We start from the raw sequence: 22,301 nt of genomic DNA, 5'->3' as shown, positions 1-22,301 counted from the left end.
AGTGGGAGATAATGCATCTAAAAACTGCTGAGAAAAAGTTTCCTCAGTACAGCATAACCTGTTTAAGCATACAGACACACTTAATGCTTATTTTAAGCAATATTTTAATAAGTATATTTGTAATTGGTGCTTTAATAATTAGATAAACATAGACAAATGTTGACTTATACTTATGTGCATGCCTCAATCTTATTTTTCAAATGTAACTTTCCTCCGACCCTGGAAAAGGGTCCAGAATAAGGAAAAAGCTCATGCAGCTTCAGTTATATAGTGAGAACAAAAACAAAACAAAGTTATCATTGAAAGACACCTACACAAAACAGACCTCTTGAACCAACTCTAAGAAAATGTGATGAAGAGAAAAAAATCTTTTGCAATCCTATGCTAAATAATCAGTAATTAGTAAATAAAGAACAACCCCTTCACAGACACTATTAAGAATTCCAAGGAACTAAGTAACCTCAGAAAGAAAATTTTTATAGTAATTAGTTTGTTCAAGATATGTTCCTTTTAAATAAAACTTGGTTATTTTATTTTACCATGTTTGTAACACATGGCACCACAGAAAGCAAGGCAGAGTATGTTCGGGGATCATTGTGTAACCAAGCACATTGCTGAATACCCTTTAAATGTAAGGGGTTAAGGAGAAAAAAATGCCCATGTTCCTGAGAGACCCATTTTCTTCCAGTAAGAAAAGATCAAGACTTTGGAAACTTTTCTTTTCTCAATATTTAATGATGCTAAGAAAGTAAATTGAATAGAATTCTTTTTAACTCCACAATACCCCCAAATCTGTGTTTTCAAGTCTAACAGGGTAGTGAATGCCAAGGTTTTTGTGTTCACCTCATCATGTAAGAGAGTCAACTTCCATTCACGGTAACCTTGTCACAAGAGTAACTAATGGTTGTTTTCTCAGACTGGATACTTGTCAGTAAAGATGATATTCATGCAGAGAAACTTATTAATGCCTTTCAATTTGTTCATCCCAGATGATGTTTACACCAACTGCTGGCTCAAAAACATGCACAAACTATCTTGCTGGCATTTGTATGACTGGACTATACGCACAGGGCTTATGGTGTTAGTCAGCTTTCCACCACAGTGACAAAATACCTGAGATAATCAATTTACAAGGAGGAAAGTTTTATGTTGGTTCACAGTTCAGGAAGTTTCAGTCCTTATTAACTTGGCCCTATTGCCCTTGCCTGTGGCAAGGCAGAAAATCAAGGTGCAGATGTGGAAGAGGCCTATTCACCTCATGGCAGCTGGTAAGCAAAAGGAGAGAGCAAGGGGCTTGGGTTCCAATACTCCCTGTAATAACTTTTTCTAACTATATCTCATCTCTTAAAGGTTCCACCATTTACCCCTAGCACCATGGGCTATAGACCAAGACTTTACTACCTAGCCTGTCAGGGCATTCCAGGTCCAAACCATAGTACCTAAGTAAATTGGAATGTGAAAGTGGGGAAAATAAAATGGCTCAGACTGTTTACTTTCGGGTTGTGTCAATGTAAGTCTATAATAGATTTTATTTATGCATTTTTTTCTTCATTAGGTTCTTATTCCTGAAAATAAAAGCTATCATCAGAACACAGTCCAGAAATAGAGGCATGAGTGGAAATTTGATGTACGACTAAGGACTTGAATTCAGAGAAGAAAAATATGGCTTATACCAAAAATGTGCTGGTATCAACAGCTTTCTAATTAAATAAAACAAATGTATATCCTATCTTACATTACAGAAAAAAATAAATTCCTCGCATTAACTTTTAGAAATATAAATAAAATACAAAAATGGAGGAAAACTTAGGGGTATAGTTCTAGGCTTGCAGTGGGGAAGACCTTTCTAAACAACATAAGAAGGAAGGAACATATGAAGAAGGAAGTTAGTAATTCCAAGGACAAAAGACAACATACTAAAGATATGACTAACACAGAGGGCCTCCTGTGGTAACATTGCATCTGGGTGGTTGGGAAATAAAAGAAGCAGGATGTCTTGGGGCCTCATCTTTCCAAACTGTTATCTGCAAAGAAGTATATCATCCCGATGGTCTTCATTTATAGATTTATATTCTAGAGTTTCGTTGCTACTAGGAAGACAGAAAGGCTGAGCCAGGAATTATACTCAGCTTCAGTTACTTCCATACCATCCAAATGTGATAGCCTGATGGCACCTACAAATATGTTTATACCATAATCTCTGTAACCTATGAGTATCTCACCTTATATAGCAAAGAGAACTTGACAAATATGATTAAGTTACAGATTTTAAAATTCCAGATATCATTTATGTGTCATAAAGTTCACATTTTAAAGTATAATTTAGTGTTTTTAGTATATTCACTGAACTGTACAATCATCATCACAATCAAGTTTGGAACATTTTCATTTCCTTAAAAAGAAACTCCATGCCCATTAGCAGTTACTCCCCATTCCTGTGTAAGTCTCTCAGTCCTTGGAAACTACCTACTTTTATTCTCTATAAATTTGCTTATACCGAATTTACATACAAGTGAAACCATTTAATATGCAGTCTTTTGTGACTGTCTTCCTTCACTTAGCAAAAAGTTTTCCAGGATGTAGTATGTATCAGTATTTCTTTCCTTTTCTATTGCCAAATGGTTATGTCTTATTTCATTTATTCATTTATCAGTTGATAGACATTTGTGTGGTTTCCATGTTATGGCTATAAAGACTAAACTTATTATGAACATTCACAAACAAGTTGTTGTGTGAATACACATTTTAATTTCCCTTGGATATAATTTAGAAGTAGAAGTGTTAGATCATAAAGTGTTTTGGTTTATTTATGAGGTATCCCCAAAAGACGATACAAGAAAGTTCAGAAGTAAAGTCATTGGGTTACAGGAGCCTTAACCTAATCAGTGCCATTAATCCCCTGAGAGGTGTTACCTGAGTGAACCTGTAGGCATGTAGGCTGTGGCTGGAGGAGGTGAGTCATTGAAAGTATATCTTTATTTATTTGTCCTTGTTGAGCAATATATTGTGTGACATATTCTACATTTCGGTTTTTTACCCTGGCTATTCCACATTTCAATTTTTTACCCTGGGTATATATTTATTTGTCCTTGTTGAGCAATGTTTTCTCTCTGCTTCCTGATTGTAATGTTCTAAATATCTTTCCTCTGTCCCACCCTTCTGCCATGATGTCCTGCCTCACCTGGGTCCAGAGCTATAGAGTCAGCCATCTGTGGACCAAGATCTCTGAAACTAGGAGACCAAATTAACTTTTCCTCCTCTAAAATTTTTCTTGTCAGGTGTTTGGGTCACAGCAACAAAAAGGTTGACTAAAACAGATGGTAACTCAATGTTTATGCCAACCATGTTACAAACAAACTACAACATTTTATAAAGTTACTAATTTCTGAAGATTCTAATTTCTCCACATCCTTACAAACAGTAGCTATTATCTATATGATTTTGATTATAGCCAACCTAGTGGAGGTGAAGTGGATGTCATTGTGATTTTGATATGCAGTTCCTTAACATTAAGGATGTTGAGCTTCTTTTCTTCTTTAAAACAATGCTTATTTGTATCCTCTGCCCACTCTCAATTAGGCTATTTGACATTTTATTATTGAGTTGTAAGCATTCTTACATATTCCAGATACAAGTTCCTTATCATGTATCTGATAAGGAACTCATCATGGGAATATTTTCTCCCATCCTGTGACTTAACTTTTCATAATCTTAATGGATTCTTATCTTATATTACAGAAAAAAATAAATTCCACACATTAACTTTTAGAAATATAAATAAAATACAAATACTAAAGCACAAAGATCTTTAATTTTGATGAAGTTTTAGTTATCTGTTTCTCTTTTATCACTTGTGGTTTTGGTATTGTACCTAAGGAGGTTTTACTTAACTCAAAGTTATGAAGATTTTATCCCATATTTTTTGAAGGAATTTTATAGTTTTAGATCTTATATTCACATTTTTTTAAAGAGAAAGTGAGAGAGAGAGAGAATTTTTAATATTTATTTTTTTAGTTATCGGCGGACACAAGAGGATCGAACCCGGGCCGCACGCATGCCAGGCGAGCGCCCTACCGCTTGAGCCACATCCCCAGCCCCTTATATTCACATTGATGATGGAATTAGAGTTAATTCTTGTGTATGGTTCAAGGAAGGGAAACAAATTCATTGTTTTGTATATGAATATCCAGTTGTCATATTATTTGTTGAAAAGGCAACTCCTTCCCTACTCCTTGAAAAGGACTGTTTTAAAATCCTTGTCAAAAAACAGATGAGTTACATTTTAAGAAATTACTTTCAATGGTAAATGAAAAAGAAATTATAGAGTAATGCGTGAAATGTGGTCTCCTTTTAATACTAACTTTATATGTGTGTATTTGTGTTTAGATATTAGATGTCCCCCAAAAACTCATGTGTGAGTCAGTGCAAGAAAGTTTAGACTAGGCTATGAGAGACTTAACCTAATCAGTGCATTAATTCCCTGATAGGGATTAACTGGGTGGTTACTGTATGCAGGCAGGTAGGGTGTGGTGGGAGGAAGTGTCATTGGGGCATGCTTTTGGGGTTTATATTTTGTCCTTGGTGTGCTATCTCTCCTCTCCTCTTCTTCCTTCACACTCTCCTTCTCCCTCCCCCAACCCTTCTCCCTTCTTGGTGGTTCCATCCAGACCTGCTTTTCTGTGCCACATACTTCTGACATGATGTTCTGACTCACCTCAGGCCTTGAGGGAAAAACTTGGCCATTTATTGACTGAGACCTCTGAAACAGTGAGCCTCACAACAACTTTTTCTTCTGTAAATTTTTTCTTATCAGGTCCTTTGCTCACAGCAACACAAAAGCTGACTAAAAAATGTGTGCATATTTATATTTGTGCAAACTTAGGGCATCCCTCATTTATAACTTCTACAGAGACATATTCCACATTTCAATTTTTTACCCTGGGTATTGTTTCACTCTCTTTAGATGTCCTAAAGTCTTACACCATAGACAGTGTAGCTTGTCTGTACAACTGTTGGTCACTTCTTCCCAGCTGTAGAGATATGTATATGATGCCTATCACAATATCCAAGGGCTTCTATCCATGACTAAAATCTGCTAAACTTTATAATCTGGCCTCTTGAATTAAAAAAAAAATCCTTTTTGTTGCTTTCTTGCTGTCAACCAATGAAAAATTTCATTTTCACAAGTAACAACATACTATTCTTCAACACTCTGGAACTTTTAGGCAAATTACTTGTGTGCATTTAATTAGGTATTTATAAATACCTAATTAAATAAACTTTTCATCTGAGCATAAATAAATAAAAGAAATAAAGAACATAGACCATGTTGGTGTTAAAAATAATAATAGGTTTAAAAAATTATAAAAAAGAAAAGAATTGACCAACAACCATCATACTAGTTGAAGAAAGCAAGGGATGGAACACTGGTATTAATGGGGCTAAAATTAGAGAAAAATACAGACAAGCCATTCTTATTAGGTATAATCTTTAATTGGCCACTCTGGATTACACTGGATGACCCATCATAAGAAAAATACAAACACTGTATGATATGGTCTCAGTGTTTGTGACCTACTCCCTGTAAAACCAACAACAATAACAAAAACCCATGTGTTGAAACCTAATTCCCAGTATGAGGGTATTTGGAGGTGAGAGCTTGGGGAGGTGATTGGGACAGAAGGGCAAAGCCCTCATGAATGGAATTAGTGCCTTTTAAAAGAGCCCCAAGAAAGATCTCACCAATTACACTGTGTGAAGACACAGAAAAAAGACTGCTATCTCTGAACCAGGAAGTGAACTTTCACCGGACACCAGATCCACTAGTACTTTGATCTTGTCCTTCCCAGTCTCCATAACTTTCAGTCAGCTTTTTCATTTCTGTGAGTAAAAGACCTGATGAGAACAATTAGAGAAGGAATAGATTTTTTGGCTCATGGTTTCAGAGATCACAATCCATAGATGGCTGATTCCATTGTTCTGGGTTCAAAGTGAGGCAGAACATTATGGAGGAAGAGCATGGTACAGGGAAACAGCTCAGGGCATGGCTACCAATGATGAAGTTGGATATTTAAATGGGAAATTTTCAATCAATACACAGAAGATAAAGTCTTGTTTCATTGTCTGAGAAAAGCAAATGTTTTAGTCTGATGTTTTACCACTGTGACCAAAGGACACTGACAAGAAAAATTTTAGAGGAGGAAAAGTTTATTGCACGCTCATGGTTTCAGAGGTCTCAGTCCACAGACAGCCAACTCCATTTCTCTGGGTCTGAGGTGAAGCAGAACTTCATGGTGGAAGGGTGTGGAGGAGGAAAGCATCTTGGGACATAGCAATCAAGAAGCAGGGAGACAGAACTCTGTTTACCAGAGACAAATTATGAACCCCAAAAGCATAGCCCCAGTGACCTACCTCCTCAAGCCACACCCTACCTCCCCACTTTTCTATCCAGTTAAGCCATTCAAGTGGATTAATGCACTGATTAGGTTAAGGCTTTCATAACCAATCATTTCACCTCTAAACTTTTTTACATCATCTCACCCATGAGCTTTCAGGACAACTCATATTTAAACTATAACAAACTATTAAAAAAATCAATTTTTGTTGCTTATAAGCCACCCAGTCCATGGTATTGTGTTATAGCAGCCGTAATGGACTAGTCACTGTATTTTGGGGGGGACTGTGTTGGATCAATATGCAGAGATATTGAACAATTTTTGTAAATGATCAATTTCATAAGTGATCCAAAAATAATAAGACTGGAGACTTACTGAGTTATAAACATATTAATGGTTAACTCATATTAGCTCTTTAGTAAACCATTTAACTATTTGGCTAATGGTCTTTATAGTGCTTACAAAGCAAATTAACCATATTTTGGTAAAAGTAAGACACATAATACACAACCTGTATGTGCATAGGTTAAGATTTTACTCATAGATCACTTTTCCCTACTACCCAAACAATAATTTTTTTCTGTATTAAGTAACTCCCATTAAAAATAAACCCATTTATAACCTATTGCTGATTCCAAAATACATATTTTCTATTGTCAAGTGTTTCATAGCATCTTTATTTCCAAAATAATATTCTGCTGTCATTCAGTCATCTTTCTTCACAATAATATTGTCTTTAAATTTAAAAAAGGAGAAAAGATGTAAATTTGTCCATTGTTACACAACATTTTAGGATTTTATCAAGAAAATCATAAAATAACCATTTTATAACTTATCAAGTTAAAAGGGCAAAAACACAGGGAAAGGAAAGGTCCTGGGGAATAAGGCTGATCAAATTATGTTAACTGCTGTACCAATGTGGCCTAATGAACTCCACTAATATGAATAATTTTAATGCACTAATAAAAATGTAAAAAATATGATAAATTCACAGAATCCTAAGTGGAGAGCTAATATGTATTTGTAATAGGGAAATACTAGGAGTGATGGTGGAGCTCTTTCTGGGAAGTATTCAATTTATCATTAGAATAATCAATGTGTTATGTAATGTATTGCTGATTTGTCCTTATGCACCAATGAACCTGACAAGTCAGAAATGAGACAGGGAGTAAAATTAGATCAGAAGGCACCTCTGGATACACTGCACTAAGGGAATCAAGAGAACCCAGTGAAGGAGGCCTGGTAGGAGGCCTATAGAGGGGAGAATACAAAAAAAGGGGGGGGGCAAAATGGATCTTGGAGTTCACAGAGGGTAACACAAGAAGTTCCTTGGCCACTTGCCCCACTAAAAATAGCAGTATCACCAGAGACATTTGGCAGGATACCAATGACCCTGAGCTCAGAGTTCAGAGAAGAATTCTTCAGTTAGAAATATTTGGAGTCAAGGGTGAATGACTTGATTTTGATGAGAGACAGTATGATTTAGCAGTTGAGAATTAAGGCTCTGAAACTTGACTGCCTTGTTTACAGGCCACTGTTTTCTGTTGGACTTTGCAAAACCTATTTAATCTCTATTTACTTTGGTCTTCATTTCTAAAATGGAGAAAATAATAACACTTACCTCATAGAATTGTTATATGAATTAGAGTGGTAATATGTCAAGTGCTTAGAAAAATTGGGATAAAGGCAGAGAAACCAAACCCTAGGGAACTATTTTCAAATATGTTGGAAGTGCTGGAGGTTAAGCAGAGGAGAAAACCATAGATTAACAAGAACAGGAAGCCTCTACCATCCCATAGGACTTCAAGGCAAAGGGAGGAAGTCATTTAAACCAAGTATAGGATCTGGAACTTTCTAGAAGAGCTGGAACCATGAAAAAGACAAAGACACTTCTGGCGATCAATCCTGAAATATATAAAGATAGGAGGATTTACCCTGGCTCTAAACCTCCAACCTTCTTCCAGTACCTCTGTTTTCTGAAACTCCTTAAATGTCAGTTGGTAAGGAATCTGGGAAATGCAATTTGCTATGAAAATGAAAGGGCAGGAAATAAATCTGAGGCCTCATAGATGAGTGACTGGTAGGTCTCTCAGGAAATGTTAGCAGCCACTATATATTTTATATTAGACCTGGGATACAGCACTGTTTTCCCTCCACAATTCCAAGACATGCTGATTCTAGGCTGATTATAAATTATTCTTTGGGAAGCTTCTTTGAGCAAAAGTTAATATAAGTTATGTTATTCTCAGACCTTTTAAGATTGCCTCTTTGTATCTGGAATTACTTACTATAATATAAGTGCATCATGTAATAAAAGAGCCCTTTCTTGAAAGCTTTGATACTTTCTGGATATGTATCTGATTAATGTAGGAATTAAAATTTGGCTCATATTTTTTTTCTTTGCTTTATGTACATCTGGTGGAAAATTCAAATTATTGCAATAGGCCTGTGTCAAAACTTAAACCTAGTGTATAATTTCTAATACAGTCCCCAAAGACTCAATATCAACAAATTTTCCTGATTACCACAGCCTACATCTGCTAATTTTGTTCTCTCCATCAAGGAAGAAGGGAAGTAAAATAGAATAAAGAGAAGGAGTAACTCAGTATACTGGGTCAGCAACATTAAAATATATTTAAATATTTTAAATATTGTTTCTTAATGTTTTATTAATGAGATTGTGGAACAAGAGGAGTTTCATTTATACTTTGAAAACAAGTTGTTGTTGTTATTGTTGTTGTTGTTTTATCCTGAGCATGTTTTGTTAACAAAGAAACTGCTGCAAGTCCTAAGCAATTTTTTAAAATAATAGTATGCCATGAAATCTTGTTTATGATCTCAATTTGCTGAGCAAAGCTTTTTTTCTGATGCATGGTAAAAAGACAACCATAATAGAATAAACTGAACTATCAGTTTTGGAAAAATAGTCAATAGTATTATAAACCACATTATATGGAAAACAACTGCACTTTCCCTAAGCCAACTGCAGCAATTATCTCTGGAGGCCCATGTCAATCCCTGAAGTTTACCTCTGATTTCAGCTGCAGCTATGGTTGACAGTTCCATGCAAACTCAGGCTCAGTTCACACTGACAGGATCACATTAGAGTATATGTGCATCTTTTCTGTTTCTGCCCCCAAGACCTTCTCTAGCATATAATAACCCACTCAACCCACCTGTAAGCACAATCTGGATATATGAGAAAATTTAAGCCCCGGAAGTATCCCTCAGCCGATGAGAGGGTGGGATTGGTGAGTATATGCTACCCTCTTCTATCCCTCTTAGGACAATTTAAAGAGGCATCTTGAATGTTCCTCAAAAGATCATGATGGAATCTAGTCTCTATAACCTATAACAACAATCTGCTATGGTTTTAATATAGTTTGGTCACCAAAGATTCATGCTGGATGCTTGTCTCCAGTGTGGCAGTGTTTTGTTAAGGAATCCTTTAAGAGGTGGGGCTTAGTGATTAGGTAATGGGGCTCAATCTTTATGAATGGATTAATTCACTCTCAGTCTCAGTCAAAAGTACAGTTATGAAGACACGAATTAGTATGAATATACTTTGTATACAACCAGAGATATGAAAAATTGTGCTCTATATGTGTAATAAGAATTGTAATGCATTCCACTGTCATATATAAATTTAAAAAAAAAAAAAGTGGATAAGGTTGGGTTGCTTCCTGAGGGAGCAAGTTGTTATAAAAAGAGAGAGCCTGGTTCTTGCTCTTATCCATGCCCCTTTTGCATATGACCGGTTCCCTTCCACTTCTCTTATCATACTATTATGTAGTCAGAAGGGGCTACATAAAAGATGGAGCTGACTGATCTTGGACTTTCAGTCTCTAAAACTGTGAGATAAATAAAATATCCAAATTCAGACATATTGTTCTATCAACACAAAATGGGCTAAGATCCCCTTATCTTGACTATTTTTTCCTCTGTCACATTCTCTCCATTTCTTTATTCTTGCTTTCTTGACCCAAGTCCTTGTCCCAGAATCTGCTTCGGTGGATGACAAACTAAGACAGCAGTGTTACAAAGTGTTTAAAATATTATCTTAATCTAACCCAGGATTTCTCAATCCCAAATGTTACTATTTGGGATTAGATACTATTTTGTTATGGGAATCTATCCTGTTTATTTTAGGGTGTTTAGCCACATCCCTGGTCTCCTCTCATTAGATGCCAGAAATATCCCTTCCCTATTTGTGACAATAAAAATGCCTCCAGACATGACCAAATGTCCCTTGAGGGACAAAACTGTCCCTGATTGAGAAACTCTGACTTAAATCCTTCAGCAGTGCAGAATGTCTTTTCTCTGTGTCTATACATATGCCAATGGAAGCATTTCCACTCATGATGGGATGGATACAAGTACCAAAGAACAGATTCAAGTCCAGAAGAAAGCATTTTGAAGTAGCGATAATTAATGCAAAGTAACAGTACTTTTTATTGTTTGTTCATTTTGGCTAAACTGGATTAACTATTCAGCAATCTATCTTGCCAAATTACTAGAACTTGCCTATAACATGACATAAATTGCCCTCAATGACTTACTTTTTCCTTTACAGTTTTCTCTCTCAATACTGAATGCCTGGTTCTCAGTAAAGGTTTATGTTACTGAATGAATGGGTCTGAACACAATGACATGAAGCATGGACATATATAAATAACCTGAAGGCAGAAGACAAACCTAGTCTTCCTATTGAATCAATAGCCCTCAGTCTCTTGGCCCAGTATAACTCACAAACTTTCACACTGTAACCTAACCTGGAGCTTGGCCTTGGTAATTCTGCAATTAGGTGAAAAGCAAGTGACTACATTCCCCGGGGTGACTGGAACACTGCCAATGTGTACCTATTGTTCCCAAATAATTATTAATAGTCTCTCTTTTCATTTTCAAAAGTTTCCCAGTTTGGATAATAAATTATAGGGTCACACATTACTAATAAGTGTCTCAGAGGCAGAAACAGTATGCATTCTCTGATAATGTTGTGCCCAGAATTTTATAAACAAAGGTCTATACAAAAGTAAGTCATTGTTATAATTTTCTATGCAATATCCTGGTATTAGTTTTATCTGTGGAAAAGTAGAGCAGATTGGAGGAGTTCCCTATCTTACTTACAGCAGGAGGGCTAAGATCTGCTCAAGAAATATAACATTCTAAGTCTCAGTTTCCTTAGCTGCAAACTGAGAGAGCTGAATTAAATTACCTCTAAGGTCCATTCCCCTTGAATGAAACAAAACAAAAGACCCTGCCATCCATACCTTCCTGATTCTACATAGCACCTCTGGACATTGCATAATCTTTCCAGAGATTATCATTTCCCTCTAAATTGTGTGATTCTTCACCCCAACCTTGTTGACATTTAGCCTAAAAGCCCTCTATACAGAGAGAATCTTGACCACAGCATTATATTCTAAGAGTTCTAAGTTTGATACTTTGTATATTTTTACCCTTCTTTCCCTTGAAACTCCATACCTGCTTTTACCTCTTATATATTAACATCTCTGAGTTTATTAATACCCGACTTAGAAATATTTAGACTTACCTCTGACTAGACAAGTTTTTCTCTTGTCATCATCCACTTGAGGATAGACACCTTTGTGGATGATGGCATTCTTCCTAGGCTAGAGAAAATTGTAACAGGCTGTATAATCTCACTATCCATTTTCTTCAATCCTTTCTTCCTTCTCTACTATTTCTTCTTCTCACATGGCTTCCTGTCATTAAGAAAAACAATTTTATCGAGTCTCATTTATGTATAAAATATTGAAAAAGCTACTTCCCAGAAATGTTTACATTTATGCTTAGTATTTAAAAACTTATTTAAAATAGGAACATTATATTGCGTTGGTTGCCAGGGTTCTTTGTACATAGTAGGCTCTTAGTAAACTCTACTTGACAATCAAACAAGAATATCAGAAAGAACTCATAAGAATTCATGAACATTTTCTAAGTGGAGGAAGAAGGACACTTTTTAGGCAGAAATTCTTCCAGCTTTATATGTCTAAATATCTCAAAGTTACAAAAAAATGGTGTGTTCACTAATAGCAGTAAGTCCTGAATAGCTATAAGAGAATGGAAGTAGAAGTTGGAGAGATCACATTGGAGCTTCAGTTGGAAGTAACTTTCATGCTATATCATGTCTAAGATTAAGCCAATGAATAATTTTAGGAATACAAGTTAAATGTAGAAGTCAGATTTAATAAGATCACCTGACTTCACTGTGCAGAATATACTAAAAGCAGGAAACATGGAACTCAGGACTTCTATTTAGAAGCCTCATTTATCTGGGACTTTGTAGATTTCAACTGCACCAATTAAGGACACTTACACGGAAATAGCAAATAGGGCTATATTTGAACAATATATTGAAGATATACTTCACAGGATTTAATGACTAATAGATATTTGGAAAAAGTAAAGGTGTGAGAAAGACATTATAGATATTTAATATGTTTTTTAAAATATGAGAAACCCTAAACTAGGATTTAAACCTCCACTGAGACAGGGAATTAGGAGAAGATTGAGGAAGAGGTTTAGAAAATCAGTTTTGTTTTAAAGATACTATGTTAGATTTAGGAATTGTCCAGTTATAGTTATAAATAGAATCTGAAACTCAGATTAGAAATCAAAGCCAGAGGAATTAGACAGTAGCTAACATTATAAAATCACCCATGGAGTATGTGGGGGGCAGTAAAGAGCACATGAAGACGCAGCACTAGGGAACACTGACATTTCAAGAGTGGTTACTTCTCTGCCATTTTTTGCAGAGACTCCTATTACATTTGTAATCAAATGTAAACAATATTTCTTTTTTTAATATTTCCAGTTGTACTAGTTGTTGTGTTCCTAGATTTCAGCCTGGAAAAACAGAACTGGATACTATATTTATAGTATATCAACTTTCTACTTTGGCTAGTATATATTTAGCATTTGTTGCATAATTTAGGAGTGATTTTAAGAACCTCTAAGGGAGAAATTATCCTATCTAAATTAAGATAAGTTTCCCTTGTCAGCTCAATAATAGACCAAGCAATTCCTGGGCACTATGAAAATGATATAGTACGCCTAACTACTCTCCCTTTTCCCTCCAACCTGAAGCTAAAAACAACTTTTGCTTTCTCCTTCCTACTCCATGCAACTTACTTACTTCTTGATTTTCACCATTGAAATCATTAAAACTGAAAAATAGGGACAACATGGAACTAGACAAGATTAAACAACATATGCCTCAACTTCAATCCCTAGATTCTCAAATTTAGCCAGCCCTATTTGCAACCTGGTCATATCTACTCCTGTGATTTTCAATCACTACCTATACTTCAACTTTCAGGAGAATCCCATTTATAGACATCTAACCTAACACTCCAATAATTTCTTCATTTATTTATTTTATTTTTAAAATATATATTTATTTGTAGTTGGACACAATATCTTTGTTTTATTTGTTTATTTTTGTGTGGTGCTAAGGATTGAATGCATCACCTTGCACATGCTAGGCAAGCAATCTACCGCTGAGCTACGACCTCAGCCCCATAATTACTTCATTTAGAAAAGGACATGGGATATGATTGGCATAGACTCTGTTTTCAAATTCTATTTCTGTCACTTTCTAACTGAATAACCGTATATCAATGATCTAAGGCTACCATAACAAATTACCACAAATCGGGTGATGTAAAACAATAGAAATTTATCATCTCACAGTTCAGGGGGATAGAAGTCCAAAATCAAGGTGTCAGCAGGGCCATGCTCCTTCTCAAAACTGAAAAGGACTCATTTCCTTACCTCTTTCTAGCATCTGATTTTTTACTGGCAATTCTTTATACTTTTCTACTTGCCCAGCCACATAATCCCATCTTTTCCTTCATTATCAGAGGGCAATCTCCTTATGTGTCTTTGTCTTACATGAAGTCTTCTATTAAGAATGCCAGTCTTCTATTAAGAATGCCAGTCATATAGTATTTAGAGGCTACCCACCCCAATACGACTTTATCTTAACAAATTATATCCATAATTATCCTATCTAAATTAAGTCACATTCTGCAGTGTTACCAGGTAGGACTTCAGTAAAGAGTTCTGTGGGGGATATGACTCAGAGGAGTGACTTAGGCAAATTACTATCTCTGAGATTCATTTTCCTCAATATAAAATAAGTATTATAATATCTCAGGCCTATTATAAGGACTTATCTTAATTGATATATAAATAGTTTTGCTAATGTAATATATGAAAAAACCTGTATAGAAAATACATCAATAAATTTTAACACTCAGTAATAGGAAAGCAAATAATCCAATTAAAAATAAGAAAGATATCTGAATACACAGCTCATCAGAGAAGGCAGCTAAATATATGAAAAATGCTCAAACGTTATCCATTAAGGAAATACAAGGAACAGCAAGAAGGTATGACTCCACACTTATTAGAACTGCTCAAATCCCCCAAAAGTGACAATATCAATAACTGATAGGTTGCAAAGCAAAAGGCATTGTTATTCATTGGTGGTAGGAATGTAAAATGGCATAGCCACTTTGAAAGACAGTTTGGCAATTTCTTACAAAGCTTAACATAGTCTATCTAGCTATATGATCCAGCAAGCACACTGTATTACAAATGAATAAAACAACTGCACTGAATGGGGAGGGGGCATTTCTAGTCTAAATGATTTTATAATTGAATAGACTATGTAAGATAAAAGCAAAAAGAAGTATACATAAGTACAATAGTCTGGTTGGTAAAGTTATTTACCATGGGACATGGGTTAACATTTCTAAAACCACTATACATGTACACTGGAATAGAACAATTCAGTAAATGCATGGTTTGATGGTGGGAGCCATACCAATGATGTCACTGCTTACGTAGCCTAACATAAAAAACCCTTTCTGAATGGGGACAGGTGTGGAATTGAGGGCACCGTGAAATGGATACATGTCACTTGTCCAGCCCGCTGCCACTGGGTAAACACAATGAGGGAGAGGAGGCACTGCTTGCCAAAGCACGTAGTGTTTGAAGGAAGTACACAGTGCTTCAGAAAAGTACAGAATGGAATAGGGATGGGAGCAAACTATAGTGGAAAGCTTTAAAAACTGCCTCAGCCAGGTGATCCATGTTAACATCTTAACATCAATAGTGATAAGTTATGTTGATATTATTACTTCTTAATAAGACATGATGTGAATAGCACTTTATTTCTGCAACTTTATTCCCCAAAACCAATAACGTCCCATCTCTTCATGAGAAAACACAAGGAAAATAAAAATTAAGGGACATTTTAGAAAATATCTAACCAGTACTCTTCAAAACTTTCTAGGTCATTAAAAACAAGGAGAGTTTGAGAAATTATCAGAGTCATAAGCAGCCTGAGAAGACATGATGATGAAATGTGATGTAGTATCCCAAATAAGATCCTGGAACCAAAAGGAACATTAGGAAAAACTAAGAAAACTCCAGTAAACTATAGACTTCAGCTAATAGAAATGTATCAGTATTGGTTTATTAACTGTGACAAACATGCCCATTAATGAAATATGTTAACATAGGGGAACATGAGTGGTGGTTGTAGGGAGGAATATGGAAACTCTCTATTATCTCTAGAACTTTTCTGTAATCTAAAATTGCCCTAAAATAAGAAGCTTATTTTTAAAAATATAGAACTTTGTTTGGTACTTAATAGATTTTTATTTATAGAAAATCATATTAGAATTAACAGTGGTGTCAGCCAGGGGAAAAGAGGAAAAGGAAGATAAATATCTCCAATTTTACTCACCAAATCCATTCATAACATGTCAATCCATTAATTGTTGAGGGCCACAGACATGTCAAGATGACGCCTGGCACTTTGCCAGGAGGAGTTGTTTGAGAAGTAACACCAGCGAGCCATTAAGATGATGGAAATTCCTTAATGACTGACTGCTGTGTCTAGATTATGTTAATTAAGTTAAGCTGTGTATAATTATTAAGATAATGAGGATTCCTTAATGACTGATTGCTGTAACTGGATGATGCTAAATTGAGTCAAGCTGTGTATTCAGTTATGTACATATACCTTTGCTGTCCCACAATAAAGTGGCTCCCGCTGTTTCAATCTTCACAAGTTGCTTGTCACCCCCAGGGTTATTTTGCCCAGCCAGACTGCGGCAATTAATAGCCCTTATCTCCATCTAATATTAATTTCAACTGTAGTTGATATATTTATTCATTATAATGATTCCCATTCATGGAGGATTTATAATGGGATGAATGCTTATGAATTATCTCATTTAATCATTGAAAGCCTCATTGGACTTATACTATTCATTTTACAACTTTACAGATGAAGAATTACAGACCTGAGTTAAAAACCTAAAACCTACAGCTAGTAAGTGAACATTCTGAACCCCAAAAGTTGTTATCACCTGTACTTTTAACCAGTCTGCTAAAGGATCTCCTGCATGTGTGGCTGTGCCCACCTCCATACAATGCACACTCCCTTATTCTTCCTCCTTCCTTTTTCTACAGCTCTTAGGACCAACTTTCTACTCTACCTCCTTATTTTCTATCTACAAATGTTCATATAAAACCAGAAAAGACTGTACCAGATCATCCCAGTACACTGAGCCTTGTCAAGCCCTCTGTTTTATAACTCTAGTCCATCTCCTTATTACTAAATATGTACTACAAATGATATTCCAACTTTTGCAAATTCACTACCATGACTTTTTTTCCTTTGAGGAATATGCTTAAAGCAACTGCTTCCCTCTAGGTGGGAAGTGCTTCCCAATAGGTAGCACTCCTGGGTCTACCCTTTATTTTGTACCTTCAACTCTTACCCTTTCCTCCAACTCACTAAAGCAAAGGCTGAAGAAAGGAAGCAGTGTTTCCTTCAGACACGCATTTTCATAGTGCAGCCCACTTTCTGTCTTCAGGTTATGGGGCGGCAAGGGTTTTCTATTCATGCATGCCAATAGTGTCTCCCAGGTTTTACATATCTAAAGCAGCCTTGTTTTCTTTTCTATGATAGGGCTGTATAAGCCAGTCCATGTCTGACTGACTCACTCAGCAACCCATGTGTTGTGGTGGAGAGTCACTATTCCAGACTTGGGCTATCAAATGCCTTTATCTGTGCCTGTGGCATAAAAAGAACAAAGGAAAATATTTTCCTGAGGTACAACCTTGAAAGCCCAGAGATGAAATCCTTTTCTCACACTGTGAGGTGGGATGGGGGAACCATAAAACAACAAACAAATCCACCTCCTTCTTGAGTTTTCCTGTCTTCAAAGGGCTTCCCAGCCCAAGTGAGTTCCTTTACAGACACTGCCTGACAATGTTAAAATCACCCAACCAGCTCTTACCACAAGAGAGTTAGCCATGTCCTGAGTTTACTTCCCTCGTGGATAAATATCTTAACCTATACTTTTCCCCTCCTGTATTCAACTACAGGAAACCTTGTAAAGAGTTCTGACAACTATCCTCTAGGTTTGCTCTTCATTTAATAAGTGGCACCTTTGGATGGAGAATCATCCTTTTGATTGTTAGGAAGTGGCATATGCAGTAAATAGAGATTCTCTCTTTAATGGATGTCAAATCTTTCTCCCTTCTCCTGTGGATTCCTTCCTTCAGCTAATAAGGAACATGGGACCTCTATTAGTTTGTACCCAATTCTCTCTTTGCTTTGAGAGCACTTCATTTTCCTGTTGCAGCACGCAATACCCCCAGTCTTGCAGCATAGTCTAAGACAGCCATATAAGCATGTATTTCTCAGTAGATTGTAAAATCCTTAATATCAAGGATTCTGTATTTCACTAACCCCACTCCACTGAAGTAGGACAGAAGAGGCTGGACACCTGAGGAATTTTCAGGAAGCAGGTTTATTGATTGTAGAGTTCAGAGAGGGCTATTGCCTAAAATTCTCTGAACAAAGATTTTGGAAATTCTTTGAACTTTATACCTGGGGTTGGAGGTTCACATTACAAGTGCTTTCAGTTCCATCCTCTAGACCAGACACAAGTTTCACAATTTTTTACCATGAAAACAGAGGTAATATCTTTTTGTACAACAAGCTTGCAGACTAACTCTATTATACTTTTGTGTGCAAATCTGGCATTTACAAGAAAGAGGAAACTTCAAACCATAAGTCATCCCACTAATCTGACAAGAGGAAAAGCTTAATTATGGCAAGGGTCTTTTAAGGGGGGGTGGTCTCTGGCCTGCTTCACCATAGTGCCTGGCATCTTTCTCAAAGTGTTTGTTAAACCAAAACTTTGCAAGTGCTTTTATAAACTTTTCATTCAACATGTCCATTAACTCTTGAACTATCAGACCATTACTATTTCTTTGGAAATACTGCTTGGTATGTTAATGCCACCCCCTTCTTCCCTTATATGTGTATGTGTATGTGTATGTGTATGTGTGTGTGTGTGTGTACTTATAGACACACACACACATACACATACACACACACACACTTTGCTTGTAGTTTTAGCAAAGTTAACAATCAATAAATCAACAAATACTTCATGAGGTATAGCAATATGCCTATTTTAGCCAACTTTTTGTCACAGTGACCAAAATACCTCATGTGAACAATTTAAAGGAGGGAGAGTTTATTTGGGGTCACAGTTTCAGAGATTCAGTCCATGGTTGGCTGACTCCAAAGCTCTGGGCTTGAGTTGAGGCAGAACATCATGGTAGAAGGGCGTGGCAGAGGAAAGCAGCTCAGGACATGGCAACCAGGAAGCAGAGGAGAGCTCCACTTATGAGGAACAAAATATAAATCCCAAAGTCATGTGCCAGTGACCTACTTCCTTCAGCCATGACCTACCTGCCTACAGTTACCATCCTGTTAATCCATATCAGTGGATCAATCCACTGATCAGGCTAACTTTCATAATCTAAGTATTTCTCCGCTGAACACTCTTGCATCATCTCATAGAAGAGCTTTTGGAGCACCCCTCATATATAAATCATGATGATCCATTACATGATTATATAATAAGTCATGTCTAAGGAAAATATAGCAGGCCAGAGGATAGAGGGAGGAGCAGATTGGAGACCAGGGATGCTTTTGCAATGAATTGATATTTGAGTAGAGAGACCTGAATGGTCTTAAAGTTGAACCATGAGTAAATAGGGTAGAAGAACATTTTAGGAAGAAGAAATTGTAAATTCACAATCCCTCAAATGGGAGCAAGGTTAGCACATTTTAATGACAGCAAGGACAACAATGTGGACAGAGAGGAGTGAAAAAGGGTGGCAAAGGGGAATTAGGAGGTGCAGTGCCTTGCATAGTAGAGGACCCTTCAGAAACTGGCATTAATATTATCCCTCACCAAAGAGAAAGGCTTAAAATAAAGTAATAATAAAGTAATCTCAAAGAAGGAAGGGAAGCAAGGAGGGAGGGAGGAAGGGAGGTGGAGGGGGGAAATCACAAGGCTACATGTAGATTTATTTCTTTGTTGTTAGTAGGCATGCTATTTTTAATTTCAGAAAGAAACTTGCCAAAATCTCTCACTCTTCTAAAAAATCATTCTCTGAAGTCATCATATTATCACCTTTTTCTGTCACCTGACCCGAATAATATATACTTGCTGTTTCCTTGCCTTCATTTGTTCTTTATTCCTCAATGTAGAAAAGTCTAGATTCTGCTGCTATAACAGCATTAAACTTCTCACAATGCTGACAAAATGAACCCCTCCAGTGGCAAATCCAATGGTCCACTTAAAATTTTCATCCAACAGCATGAACTACCCTGCTTGGACAACTTTTCCCTTGCTGCTATAGCAACATTCTCCTGCTTTGTTTTGTTTTTCTCTCTTCTCCCTCTGATTATATTTTTCTTGATTATTCTTCATCTATCTACTCTTAAATGTCGGTACAGCTCAGCCTTATCCTGGAGAATCTTGTCCCACTAATCTTCTCCCTAGCAAGGTTATCCATTTCCACTGCTTCTTTCTCTTATGCAATACATTTATATTTCAAACAGCTCACTAGAAATTTCAGATGGGCAACCAACATGCATCTCCTGTTTGCCATGTCGGGGGGGTTGGGTGGGTGGGAAAGGTAGCTAACTACATTCAATAGCTACTCAAACTAGAAACCTCAAAGTATTCTCCCTTATTCGCTGTAGCTAGTCATCCCCTTCTATAAATTCAACCATTTTATCTTACATGCCCTTTGGTCTCTATCCATAATGTCACTATTTTGTTTTTCTTTGCTTGGGATCAAACCCAGGACCCCATGCATGCTAGGTAAGCACTCTACCATTGAGCTACATGCATGCATCCCCAGCCCCTACTGTGTTACTTTTGATTCTCCTCATCTATGGCCATCATTACTCACAAGCCCTCCTGAAAAGACTCCTTCTCTATCCTGTCCCTTTCATTGCTGTTTCAGAAATCTTCCAAAAATCTAAATCTTAACTATATTTCTTTCATCTTATCCCAGTCTTCCTTTACATTTCTTTCCCTAATCCAAGTCCTTCACACTATTCCCAACTGGAGGCCTCACACCAGCTTTAATGGCAGCTTCACACTGTCTTCCATACTTCACTTGGAACGCATGCCCCAAAACCTCTTAGTTCTATATGTCCAACTCAAACTCTTCCACCTCTGTAAACCTTCAACAATATCCTTATGTATATTCTGTCCCCACGGAAGAATTAATCTTTCCGTCTCATTGCTCATAGGGAACATTGCATATGTCACTACCACAGTTCTTATATTTTACTATGATGTGCTTACTATTTGACTCTTTCCCCGTCTAGAATATGAGTTCTTTAAGGTCAGGAATATCATATTCTTCATCTTTATATGCCAAATACTTAGCAGAACAACATATTAAAAGGTTGTTTAATAAATCGGTCTTCTCTCTCTTTCTCTCTCTCTCTCTCGGTACTGGGGAATGAACCCAGCGGTGTTTTACCATTAAGTTTTAACCCTAGCCCCCCTCCTTTTTTTAACCAGTGTGAGATTTTTATCATGCTAATCAAAAGGGTATGTAATTTAAAACTTATGAATTGTTTATTTCTGAAAATTTCCATTAATGTTTTCCCACATGAATTGACTACAAGTAACTAAAACTGCAGAAAGCAAAGACACTGATGGCAGGAGTGGAGGGACTACTGTAACTCCTGATGGATACAATTGATTCACTTTCTACTTGTTGTAGTTTTCCTTTTGACTATCAGCTATTCTTTTTCTTTCTTTCTTTCTTTCTTTCTTTCTTTTTTTTTTTGAGTATAATTTCTCACTCTTCTGGTTGTACATGATGTAGAATCACACCGGTTGTGTAGTCATATAGGTACATAGGTTAATGTCAGATTCAATCTACTATTCTTCTTACCCCCATACCACTCCTCTCCCTTCACTGCCCTCTACCAATCCAAAGTAACTGTTCTTCTCTAGCCCATCCCCCTTTTTGTGAATTAGCATCTGCATATCAGAGAAAACACTTGGCCCTTGGTTTTTGGGGATTGGCTTATTTTGCTTAGCCTGATATTCTCTAGCTCCAACCATTTACCAGCAAATGCCATAGTTTCATTCCTCTTTAAGACTGAGTAATACTCCATTGTGTATATATACCACATTCTCTTTTCTGTTGAAGGAAGGTTGGTTCTATAGTTTAGCTATTGTGGGTTGAGCTGCTATAAACATTAATGTGGCTGCATCACTATAGTATGCTGATTTTAAGTCCTTTGTAAACCCTAGTCCTTTCTATTTTTTTTTTTTTATTTTGAGACAGGGTCTTGCTAAGTTGCTTAGGGCCTCCCTAAGTTGCTAAGGCAGGCCTTGAACTTGCCATTCTCCTGCCTCAGTCTCTATAGTTGCTGTAATCCCACTGACTCTGGGGGAGAATGAGTCAGGAGAGTCAAAACTTTGAGACCAACCTGGGTGACATAGCAAGACCCCATCTGAA

The sequence above is a fragment of the Marmota marmota genome, unplaced genomic scaffold (genome assembly GCF_001458135.2).
Source record: "Marmota marmota marmota unplaced genomic scaffold, marMar, whole genome shotgun sequence".
Classification (NCBI taxonomy): Eukaryota; Metazoa; Chordata; class Mammalia; order Rodentia; family Sciuridae; genus Marmota; species Marmota marmota.
This window is presented reverse-complemented; position numbering follows the sequence as displayed.